This window comes from Cardiocondyla obscurior, linkage group LG03 (assembly GCF_019399895.1).
Source record: "Cardiocondyla obscurior isolate alpha-2009 linkage group LG03, Cobs3.1, whole genome shotgun sequence".
NCBI lineage: Eukaryota > Metazoa > Arthropoda > Insecta > Hymenoptera > Formicidae > Cardiocondyla > Cardiocondyla obscurior.
In genome coordinates this window covers 5787324-5800027 of record NC_091866.1, presented here as the reverse complement: position 1 = coordinate 5800027, position 12704 = coordinate 5787324, and positions in this window count along the sequence as shown.

Here is a 12704-nt window from a genome sequence, read left to right as displayed (position 1 = left end):
ATCGCCGAATTTGAGTATTACAATTTTACATTGCGAAAAAGTTTAAATTGTTTAATTAATTTTTTGCAAAAATGTCACTCATCGGATTCGGTCGTCGGACGATGCTGTAACGTTGTTAAAAAAATAATTATAAAAATCGGACACTCGATCTCGGAGATATCTATTTGTTAACTAGCAAAAATGTTAATATTGAAGAAAAGACTATACTATGTCACTCGCAACATCGTCCTGCGACCGAATCCGATGAGTGACTTTTTTTGTAAAAAAATTGTTTAAACAATTAAAATGACTTCTTTTCAGTTTTTAAACAAAATATCTAAAATCCCAAATCGATAGCAACAATCGTTACCTAATAACGAGCGTTTACGTAGAAGATATCAATTTGTTAACTAAAAAAAGAAAATAGCAATTTAATATTTTTCTTTGGCACATATTTAGCGATAAATAAGCAACAAAGCGTTATCTCGATTAAATTCCTTTGCGACCAACTTCATCTTCTTTTACTTTAACATTATTAAAAAATTTATAATAATAAAAGCAGAGAGCAACAAACTTTTTCTTTGCCAATTACTTTTTAACAACAAATTAGCTACGAACTTATAAAAATCAACTCTGTTCATTTCGTACTGCTAACTTGTGAGATAAAAGTGATTTAGTTTGAAAAAAGAAAAATTCTTTATGAATAAAAATTTATTTATTTTCAATTTTTATTTTACATGATAATGATGGTAACATGGTAAGCTTCATAGTACATGGTAAATAAGATTAGCCGTTCGAGCGGTTACCATCATGCTTGCGCGATACCGAGACTACTGAGTTACCGAAGACGCCGCGAAAGAATAGGACAGAGAGTGTATAGCTCTGGCCTTTTTCTCTATCCGACGTTAACCGAAGCGCTGTCTTCACACGAACGAGCCTCTGCATATGTACGCGTAGCAAGCCGCAATTCAGAATTAGGCTTTCTAATCCCGAATTCCATGCAAGATTCGGTGGTACGTCATCTTCCTACCTTACGAATATTTTCCTTGAGAATTTTCTCCCATTCTTTACCATTTAAAAATATTAATCTTCTTGACGTAACACTTACATTGAGGTTGTTTTCTTTATTTCGATTCGTTAATACTATCCGTTTGAAAATCGTTTAGTGCACCACGTCGAGCTCATTGCTGACAGGTATTCATTCTGTTATTACGTTATCGTGTAAGAACACATACAGTACGACTTTTCGATGTAGATTCCGAGATGTTTACAATAAAATCTCAAAAACGAATAAAAAGAATTAAATGCGGCTTGGCACATCGATGGAGAACGCGACGCCAAGTAAATTAAGCAAATAGTCATTCACGAGAATTGTCCCAAACAGATTTTCACTTTTCTACTCAAGATATCAAATTTTATTAAGTAATATTTCATTCCAGCAAGACAACGGAACACGCGAAATAAACGGGGCTTGGTACAGTAATAAAGGAAGTAAAACCACGTATTTTAAGCTGTCGAGTTAGTCTGTAGCACGCCTAAAACCGATTTTGACTTTTACACCATGGTACGTGTTTAATCGACAGAAAATTTTGAGTCGACTGTTCGATATTATATCAGCTTGCCCGAAAACTCGTCTTCTCTCGCGATAATTTCGGTGTTGTTTTTTGTCGGTGTATTATTCTTGTCGGTCGCCTTGGACCGTTTATTATTTATTTTTGCTTAGTTTTCTTTGGTAAAGTCAGTTCGATCCGGTTTTATCTAATTATCCCGCTTCCTTTCCTACGTTTCCTAGCTCGGCTTTCAAAAAACCTAGGCTCCGTTCTGCGAAGCATCGAACAGTTTCGCTCGAACTCTGATTTTGCCACTCTCGCTAAATAGCAGCAGTTTTGTTCTCATCATTTCTCGCTATCGCATTGATGATTTCTTTTTTCTGAATTCACTGCGCGTTTCAACGGTTTCAACTCGACTCTTCTGTCGCAGCGTTAATTACTATTTACAATTCATTATGTATATATATATATATTGTAGGATGATGGTTACAAAATTAAATTAAAAGAATTAAATTGTAGGATACATTAGCGGAAATCACTATTTAATTTATTTCAGAAGAATGCACTGATGTGTTACAGTATTTTTCGACTCTTCAATAAACAATGTTTCGACGACGACTACTGTCCTTTTCCGAGGACGCCTGTATTTATATCGCCAAGCAAACAAAGGCGATCAACCGTCATAATGTACCGGTCGCACGGGTAGTGGATCCGATGAAAATAAAGTAAGCGGTATACATATCGCGTTCGAATAAATTTATTTTCCCTACATTCGGCCGTCCTGCAGTGACATATGCCCTCATATGTTAACTATCGTTATTATTTACAATTTTATTTGCGGGAAATTTTCCTTGTCTCGCGTTTGGTCTGTTTCGTCAAGCTCAGCGTCGCTATCGTCTGCTAACCACAGCTTCATAGAATCGACCGCCGTTGAAATCTGCTGTGGACCCTCGTGTGACCTTACCTTATACACTACGTAGCGATTGTTTTGCAGGGTTTTTATAATTCTATAGGATCCAAAAAACTTCGACGCAAATTTTAATCCAGGTGCCTGCTGAGTTCGGCGTATGGCCACTAAATCGCCTTCGCGATACGCATGGGCCTCTTTCCGCTTTTAATTAAATACACGTCTGTTTTCCTCCTGTACCTGAGCTATTCGCGCCTTCGCTTCGTCTCTCAATTCGTCACAACTTTCTTTAAATGATAATATCCATTTTTTTTCTAATGTGTCGCGTACATTGTCGTCGGTTTGCAATCGCGCCTTTGTTCCGAACAGTAATTGAAACGGCGTAGTAGCAATGCTTCGGTGCATCGTAGTATTTAAGCACTGCTGCACAGTATTAAGATGCCTGTACCATTCTCCGGGCTTAGGAGCGGTTAGTTTAGTTAAAAGCGGTATTAGCGTTCTATTTACACGTTCGACTTGTCCGTTCGCACGCGGAATTCCCGTTGTCGTCAATACGTAACGAATTCCTTCGTGTTTGCAATATTTACGAAAATCGCCAGATGTAAAAGCGGCACCGCAATCAGAAATAATTTGTCGGGGATTACCGAACACGACTGACTGTTTCGTAAGTCGATCTATAATCTCGGCCGCGTTCGTGGACTTTGTCGCATACAATCACGTAAATTTGGTAAAAGCATTGACTACCAAGAAAATATGACGGTAGCTTTTCTTCGTAGAAGCCAACGGACCTAAATGATCTACATGATAAGTGTCAAGCGGAACTTCGCCCTTCTCGATAGCCAATAGGAAGCCCTCCTGTCTACCGTGTTTTCGCTCGGCTAATATGCAGTCAATGCAATTCCGTACGCTTTTTTCAATTTTTGGGCGTACATTCGAAATATAATAATCGCGTTTTACAATATCTTTTGTCTTAGCTACCGAGAAATGATTCTTCCCATGCGCTCTTTTAATTACTTGCGAATACATTGTTTTTGGCACAACCAAGCAATAATCATTACCGATCTCCTTAAACAACAATCCGCTACGCGTGATATAACCAGGTTTCGTTCCCTTTTCTGTTTGACGGATAATGTCCATTGTTTCTTCGTCGTCGTTCTGCGCTTTTTTAAGACGCGTCGTCAGATCGCTCTCGTTCTCGTCCATTAGCAAGCAGGTAGGCAGCGGATTTCTACTTAAAGCGTCTACGTGCAACATACTTTTTCCCAGACGATGCTCTATTTTATAACTAAACTCTTCTAGTAATAAGGCCCATCGGGCCACGCGAACACATAAATCTCTTTTCGTCATTGTGAGGGTAAATGCTCGGCAATCCGTTACAATATTAAAAGGTACACCTAACAAATATACTCGAAACATTTTTAGAGCTCTAACTATCGCGAGAACCTCGAGCTCGTAGCTGGTATATTTTTCTTCAGCGGGGGTTTCGGGGACACACGCCGAAAGAGGTGGCGGCGAGAGAAGGACCGAGGACGCGGCGGCGGGAGACGACGCGATTGTCTGCGCGAGGGAGCGAGTGAGCAAGCGAGCGTGCGCGGGCGCGTATCGGCGGGAAGGACGGCGAGAGGGAAGAAGTGGAATACGGACCGACGGCGGCGGGCCATAAGGCCAAGGCTGGCTGGTGCCGAGGGGACGGGGCTAGGTATTCGCGTGACATTGCGTCTAGACGCCCACTCCATCTCAACCCGAGACGTCGGCACAGCGCGGAGCGGCGGCGGCGGTGGCGGCGGTCGTGTAACGTGCATCGAATGAGCAACGCTCGGCTCTTTTGGTCCACGTGAACGAGAATCAGCGACAGCCAACGTTTCGGTCGGGTATTGTTAGCCTTGCCGCTCGCGTAATATACCGGGTGCATCGCACCATCCTTGTCGCTTTGTTGCAGTAATATTGCTCCGTAACCGTACATCGAGGCGTCAGTATGTAATTCTGTTTTCGCCCCTGCTCTATACAGACACAACACCGGTTCGGAAGTTAACATTTTTTTCAAATGATCGAACACATCTTTCTCTCGTGCATCGAATTTGAACACCGTATTCGCTCTTAACAAATTAGACAACGGCCGCGCGATTATTGAATATCTCGGAATAAACTTTCGGAAATATCCCGTCAGTCTCAGGAACGACTGTATCTTATGGACAGTAGTAGGCGTCGGAAAACCCTTTACGGCTTCAATTTTGCGCTCTGAAGTTCTAATCTGCCCATTCTCGACCACGTGTCCCAAATACTCGACTCTAGACTGCAACAAGCTACATTTTTTCCAATTTATAATTAGGCCGCTCCGGCTGGCCATATTTAACACACATTCGAGATTTTTTAAACCCGTTTCGCGATCCATCACGATTAGGTCGTCCATATAAGCTAGTACTTTTCCCGCACGAATCAGGTCAGCAAAAACGACATTAATGAATTTTTGGAAAATTGCGGGTGAAACAACCCGTTTTCCGCGGAAACCGAATGTCGCTCTAGCGAGCTCGACCCGGAGCGCTCGTCGGAATCTCAGGATTCGATTGAGAGGGTCGCCGAATGCACTTGAGACGGAATTAAGAAAGTAGATTAGATTTATTATAAGAAATTAAAAAATATATACAAAAAAGAAGAACTGATAACGCTTAGGTAATTGAAAAAAAAAACTCCTTTAAAATTATACTCCCCAAAAATAGACCATAAAATGTGTACTTTAATAACAAATACTCTTCATAAAATTAATGAGATCAAATAAATGCGCCATGAACCTGAAGAAAATTGAAATTATATTTAAACAAAATCAAGATTCCCCCCAAAAAAAACTCCCCCAAAATAGAACATAAAATGTGTACTTTAATAATAAATACTCTTCATAAAACTAATGAGATAATGTAAAGAAAAAAAAAACTTGGCGCTGCGAAACCAAATCTTTAAAATCGAAGAAAAAACAAAAAAAATTATAATTACAAGAAAAATAAAAAAAATAAAACAAAAATATTAAATAAAAATAAGATGTAAATTGTAATACTTAAATTCGGCGATGCATTATATGAAACGGAGAATAAAAATAATTTATTGATTCGCAAAGCTTGCTATAATTTCCCTGTTATTAGTCAAAATCTTAGACCTAGTACGCGTGTAAAATGCCGCAAAAACGAAGATTATCAATCCGCGGCGTGCGGCGTTGTCTGTTCAACGAACTCGCTGCTGTCCGCCGTTGCTGTTTTGCTTAGCCAAGTAATGCTCTAATGTCTTGCCGATACCTTGCTTTTTCGATCTGTTCGCCGCCCGCCACTGACCACTTGTTGCCTATGTTGATCAATTTGCCACTGACTGTGCCTTTTTCTATTAAATAAAACTTGCGTTCGCTTGTTGCAAATGTGCTACAACTTTCTACTTTTTACCTGTTAAACATTTTTTAAAATGTTGCATAACATTTCTTGTCGAATTAATGTAAACCAACTCCAGATTTCGACGTAAAAACTGCAGTACTTTCGTTAAATGATAATAAGTGGAAATTTTATAAAGGTTGAGCAAGAGATGTTTAATAAATTAAATCGATTACGGCGCTATACAGATTTTAATTTCATATTTGCACCTCATCATCAATTTTCAGTTCGGCAGTTACAATTCTGAAAGTTTATAAAATCGATCAAATTTACTCGTGCGTTGGAGAAACCGGGCTTTATTAATAAAAAGAAATTTTCAATTTGTATTATCTGTCGACATATTTTTAATTTACAGAATTGTTAGAACGGGTAAAACATAAAAGTATATTGCATTAAAGTTTGGCGCGCCTTATTTTTAAAAAATTCTAAATAATTTCTGAGAAAAAATTGAAATTTATGTACGCGTAAGAGCGGAAAAAAAGCATGGGCTGAGTGAGCGCGCAATAGACAGCAACGAATATATCTTAAAGAAGATAATCGGAATCTGCGCGCGGCGAGCGAGACGAGGTGACAGCACGTTTTGTTACTTCATTTCGTTCGCGTCTCGTCTTAAAGAGAGAGAGAAAGCGCAAACTTGAGTTTTGATTTTCATGCACGCCAACGCCTGAAATCGTACGACGCTCTCACAACTCCGAGAGCGAACTTCAGTTCTGGTCTTTATGCACGCCAACGCCAGAAAACGTACGAAGCTCTCACAACTCCGAGAGCGAACTCCAGTTCTGGTTTTTATGCACGCCAACGCCAGAAAACGTACGACGCTCTCACAACTCCGAAAGCGAACTCGAGTTCTGGTTTTTATGCACGCCAACGCCAGAAAACGTACGATGCTCTCACAACGCCAAGAGCGAACTCGAGTTCTGGTTTTTATGCACGCCAACGCCAGAAAACGTACGATGCTCTCACAACTCCGAGAGCGAACTCCAGTTCTGGTTTTTGTGCACGCCAACGCCAGAAAACGTACGATGCTCTCACAACGCCGAGAGCGGACTCGAGTTATGGTTTTTATGCACGCCAACGGCAGAAAACGTACTATACTCTCACAATGCAGAGAGCAAACTCCAGTTCTGGTTTTTATGCACGCCAACGTTTGAAAACGTACGACGCTCTCACAACTTCGAGAGCAAACTTCAGTTCTAATTTTTATGCACGCCAACGCCAGAAAACGTACGATGCATTCACAACGCCGAGAGCGAACTCCAGTTCTGGTTTTTATGCACGCCAACGCCAGAAAACGTACGACGCTCTCACAACTTCAAGAGCAAACTCCAGTTCTGGTTTTTATGCACGCCAACGCCAGAAGACGTACGATGCTCTCACAACTCCAAAAGCAAATTCCAGTTCTGGTTTTTATGCACGCCAACGCCTGAAAACGTACGATGCTCTCACAACGCCGAGAGCGAAATCAAGTTCTGGTTTTTATGCACGCCAACGCCAGAAGACGTACGATGCTCTCACAACGCCGAGAGCGAACTCAAGTTCTGGTGTTTATGCACGCCAACGCCTGAAAACGTACGACGCTTTCACAACTCCGAGAGCGAACTTCAGTTCTGGTCTTTATGCACGCCAACGCCAGAAAACGTACGAAGCTCTCACAACTCCGAGAGCGAACTCCAGTTCTGGTTTTTATGCACGCCAACGCCAGAAAACGTACGACGCTCTCACAACTCCGAGAGCGAACTCCAGTTTTGGTTTTTATGCTAGCCAACGCCAGAAGACGTACGATGCTCTCACAACTCCGAGAGCGAACTTCAGTTCTGATTTTTATGCACGCCAGTAGCAAATAAACATGATTTAAAAAAACGTAAAATGGTATAAGATTTTTATGTTTAATTTATCGAGATTTAACACTCTACGAGCGTTGTCACACCAACCCTGGGACACCCTGTATATAAAAAATAATTTTTAAAAACAAAAATTAATTAAGGGAATATTTATTATTTAAGATTTGTTAAATTTTTTTTGTAATTATATATATGGTGTTTATTTCTTTTGCGAGGTACACCCGGACCATCGCTCCGGTTACAAACAAATCAAATCTTAGAATTAAAATATTAACAACTACATAAACTACGTATCAATAAATTATTATTATTCTCCGTTTCATATAATGCATCGCCGAATTTGAGTATTACAATTTTACATTGCGAAAAAGTTTAAATTGTTTAATTAATTTTTTGCAAAAATGTCACTCATCGGATTCGGTCGTCGGACGATGCTGTAACGTTGTTAAAAAAATAATTATAAAAATCGGACACTCGATCTCGGAGATATCTATTTGTTAACTAGCAAAAATGTTAATATTGAAGAAAAGACTATACTATGTCACTCGCAACATCGTCCTGCGACCGAATCCGATGAGTGACTTTTTTTGTAAAAAAATTGTTTAAACAATTAAAATGACTTCTTTTCAGTTTTTAAACAAAATATCTAAAATCCCAAATCGATAGCAACAATCGTTACCTAATAACGAGCGTTTACGTAGAAGATATCAATTTGTTAACTAAAAAAAGAAAATAGCAATTTAATATTTTTCTTTGGCACATATTTAGCGATAAATAAGCAACAAAGCGTTATCTCGATTAAATTCCTTTGCGACCAACTTCATCTTCTTTTACTTTAACATTATTAAAAAATTTATAATAATAAAAGCAGAGAGCAACAAACTTTTTCTTTGCCAATTACTTTTTAACAACAAATTAGCTACGAACTTATAAAAATCAACTCTGTTCATTTCGTACTGCTAACTTGTGAGATAAAAGTGATTTAGTTTGAAAAAAGAAAAATTCTTTATGAATAAAAATTTATTTATTTTCAATTTTTATTTTACATGATAATGATGGTAACATGGTAAGCTTCATAGTACATGGTAAATAAGATTAGCCGTTCGAGCGGTTACCATCATGCTTGCGCGATACCGAGACTACTGAGTTACCGAAGACGCCGCGAAAGAATAGGACAGAGAGTGTATAGCTCTGGCCTTTTTCTCTATCCGACGTTAACCGAAGCGCTGTCTTCACACGAACGAGCCTCTGCATATGTACGCGTAGCAAGCCGCAATTCAGAATTAGGCTTTCTAATCCCGAATTCCATGCAAGATTCGGTGGTACGTCATCTTCCTACCTTACGAATATTTTCCTTGAGAATTTTCTCCCATTCTTTACCATTTAAAAATATTAATCTTCTTGACGTAACACTTACATTGAGGTTGTTTTCTTTATTTTGATTCGTTAATACTATCCGTTTGAAAATCGTTTAGTGCACCACGTCGAGCTCATTGCTGACAGGTATTCATTCTGTTATTACGTTATCGTGTAAGAACACATACAGTACGACTTTTCGATGTAGATTCCGAGATGTTTACAATAAAATCTCAAAAACGAATAAAAAGAATTAAATGCGGCTTGGCACATCGATGGAGAACGCGACGCCAAGTAAATTAAGCAAATAGTCATTCACGAGAATTGTCCCAAACAGATTTTCACTTTTCTACTCAAGATATCAAATTTTATTAAGTAATATTTCATTCCAGCAAGACAACGGAACACGCGAAATAAACGGGGCTTGGTACAGTAATAAAGGAAGTAAAACCACGTATTTTAAGCTGTCGAGTTAGTCTGTAGCACGCCTAAAACCGATTTTGACTTTTACACCATGGTACGTGTTTAATCGACAGAAAATTTTGAGTCGACTGTTCGATATTATATCAGCTTGCCCGAAAACTCGTCTTCTCTCGCGATAATTTCGGTGTTGTTTTTTGTCGGTGTATTATTCTTGTCGGTCGCCTTGGACCGTTTATTATTTATTTTTGCTTAGTTTTCTTTGGTAAAGTCAGTTCGATCCGGTTTTATCTAATTATCCCGCTTCCTTTCCTACGTTTCCTAGCTCGGCTTTCAAAAAACCTAGGCTCCGTTCTGCGAAGCATCGAACAGTTTCGCTCGAACTCTGATTTTGCCACTCTCGCTAAATAGCAGCAGTTTTGTTCTCATCATTTCTCGCTATCGCATTGATGATTTCTTTTTTCTGAATTCACTGCGCGTTTCAACGGTTTCAACTCGACTCTTCTGTCGCAGCGTTAATTACTATTTACAAATCATTATGTATATATATATATATTGTAGGATGATGGTTACAAAATTAAATTAAAAGAATTAAATTGTAGGATACATTAGCGGAAATCACTATTTAATTTATTTCAGAAGAATGCACTGATGTGTTACAGTATTTTTCGACTCTTCAATAAACAATGTTTCGACGACGACTACTGTCCTTTCCCGAGGACGCCTGTATTTATATCGCCAAGCAATCAAAGGCGATCAACCGTCATAATGTACCGGTCGCACGGGTAGTGGATCCGATGAAAATAAAGTAAGCGGTATACATCTCGCGTTCAAATTAATTCGTTTTCCTTACAATCTATTCTTTGATTTTTACTCTGTATTGCAAGGACTCGCGTCCGCGGCTATTACCGGCTTGTGACTTCAAGATTTCCATCGTTTGCGGCAAGATCTCCGTCGGTCGGGCGGATAACTCATCCGCTCACGAAGATTTCCGACGGGCAAGCCAGATTAATGAAGTTTTCCGCTCACATTTGTTTTTGAAAGATTTTTGCATTCAGAGAATCTTTGATCAAACTTTTTTTTGTATTATTAAAAGATTCTAAATATATTTACCCTTTTTTTTGTGTTGCTTACATTGTTGCTTACCATGCTTTAATTGTTTAAGCGGAAACCACGGAGTTCATGAATGCAATAGCAAATTTACGTGTCGGAAATGTCATCAAAAGCATCACACCATGCTTCATGGTGAAAGTTCCGCAGGCTCGAATTTTGCTTCAACGCAGGAATTATTGACTGGCGAAACGGCTGCGACTCCGACTCAAAATGCGGAGATCACTTCGCTCGTTGCGTCCCGCACTTTGTCTCAGAGACCGACATCTGTGCTGCTCGCCACTGCATGGATCTCTGTAGCCAGTTTTTCGGGCCGACAATTGCGTGTTCAAACCTTAGTTGACCAAGGCTCACAAATGACCTTCGTTTCAGAATTCGTCGCGAAGCTACTTAAATTGAAACGAATTCGATTTCCGGTATCTGTGGCAGCCGTCGGTGGTATGAATGCCGGTACACTTTTAATCACGTATCGCCAAAAATTCGCGGTACACGTTGCAATTTTTTCCTTACGTAGTTTACGAGATACAAAAACTACTCCTAATAATGTATCGCCACAAATTGGCGGTACAAGTTACAATATTTACCCTACGTAGTTTACGAGATACAAAAACATTACCAAACTAGAAGAGACAGTAATATGGCGAAATTTAAAGGTATCTACTGCCAGGAAAATTTATGCGGTTTAACTAAACTGCAGAATTGAAGGTACATTCGCACCAGCAATAAATTATTCCGCGAGATAAAATATTTGTTTCTTTTTTCGGCGTAATTTTATTTCACAATAGAACGGAGAACGCGGAGAGAACGGAGAACGCGGAGAGAACGCAGAACGCGGAGAGAACGGAGAACGCGGAAATAACGTAGAACGCGGATAGCACGGAGAGCGGAGAGCACGGATAGAACGGAGAGCGCGGAGAGAACGGAGAGTGCGAAAAGAACGGAGAACGTGGAGAGAACGAAGCTTGCGAAAAGAACGGAGAGCGCGGAGGGAGAGAAACAGAGAAAGGGATTTCTGGGACGTTCACAGAAAACCTTAACTTTTTGTACTTACCTTCATTAATTCTCTGAGCATTCTTGCTCAAATGCGCATGCTTTATCGGCGGATGACCACAGTATAGACATAAAAAATATGATTCGGTATTATCACCATCACATTTCCGAATGTATTCGGTACATTCAAACTGAGTCTCGTGGCACATACCGCGCTGCACACCTCGGACATCGATATTCGACAACAATTTGTTCATGATATCCGTATAATAAAAAATCCACTATTGTAAAAAGTATCTATAGCTATATCACGAAGCAACGTGTCTTGGTTATCACTGCAGACTGATTTTCATCTGCTCGATAGACTAGACACGCTGAATAAAACAATCGCGCTAAGCAAATTGGCGTGCTTCTGTCTTGGCGGTACATTTCCGTCTTGGCGGTACATTTTTCGTCTTAGCGATACCATTTTAAGATTTGGCGGTACACGTATGGCGATACCTTAACGACCGTACCTCCAATCTACAAGTCCGCGAAATATTCGAGAAAATATGTACCTCCGAAGAAAAGTACCGCGAGTTTTTTAAGATAGTACCTCCAAATCAATTTAATGTATAATGTGCCTCGTGTATCTCGTATCTCGTGCTAATATATCGCGAGAAGTATCTTCTATCAACGTGTCCCTCGAAATTTTTTTGTACCTCGACAAATATATAAATTTGTACCTCGATTTTGAAGGTACTACGCGATACACAATTAACAGTGTACCTACACTCTTAATCATGTATCTCCAAAAATTGGCGGTACATGTTTCATTTTTTTCCCTACGTAATTTTCGAGGTACAAAAACCAGTCTTAAATAATGTATCGCCAGAAATTCGCGGTACACGATTTATTTTTTTCCCTACGTAATTTTCGAGGTACAAGAACACTATCAAACTAGAAAGGACAATAGTATCGCGAAATTTGGAGGTACTATTGTCAAGAAAATTTATGCGGTACTCGGTACATTCGCAATGAGTATCATGGCAAATACCACGTTGTACATCGCGGATATCAATGTTTGTTAACGATTTATCCATTATATATGGATAACAAACAAGAAACTTTTATCACTATAACGCACTTTATAAAACGATAT